The sequence below is a fragment of the Limulus polyphemus genome, unplaced genomic scaffold (genome assembly GCF_000517525.1).
Source record: "Limulus polyphemus unplaced genomic scaffold, Limulus_polyphemus-2.1.2 Scaffold8750, whole genome shotgun sequence".
NCBI classification, from domain to species: Eukaryota; Metazoa; Arthropoda; class Merostomata; order Xiphosura; family Limulidae; genus Limulus; species Limulus polyphemus.
Genome location: NW_013674360.1, coordinates 8,054 through 8,726, shown reverse-complemented (window position 1 = coordinate 8,726; position 673 = coordinate 8,054).

The following is a 673-nucleotide window of genomic DNA, read 5'->3' as shown; positions in this document are numbered from 1 at the left end:
CAAACAAGGACACTGCAGCAACGCCACCATTTCGTGAGTACTATACCCAAATACCAGTATCACACACGATGTCCTCAACACTGGTACTCAGTTGACCCTAGCCCCAGTGGACCAGCCGATTGACCCTAGGGGGGCCACCCCAAGGCCACCCATCTACAAGAATTCACAGCCAAAGTGGTGTGTTGCAGTGCCCCAGACACCACTCAACCAGCAGGATCCTCTCCTCCCCTTCATGGGTCGCCACGCACGGCAAACACGTGGGTGGATGTTTAGATCCCAGAGAAAATAACTGTAAATACAGAAACTTCCCTGGGAGGTCCCCTCACTACGTATGGGAATCCACGTGGAGGGGTTGCTTGTCGTAATCAATACTTATGTACCTGCACATTCTTTTACTCTACAGTTTTGCAGTTCTAAATCAGCAGTTTTTAATCCGAATTTACAAAAAAAAACGGTCCACTTTTACTCTTAGGTGAAGATATGTAGTAAAAGTTTTGGACAGTTAGTTCACGTGACTTTTGGAGTAGGCATGCACAAAAATTGTGTTCAAACGCGAGTGAGTTTTTTTTATAACTTTGTACATGTGGCCTATATTTACACCAAATTTGACACCTAATTGTAGGTTGCAAAGATCTGTCAGTGTACCAAACTTGAAAAAGTATGCCTGAAAATT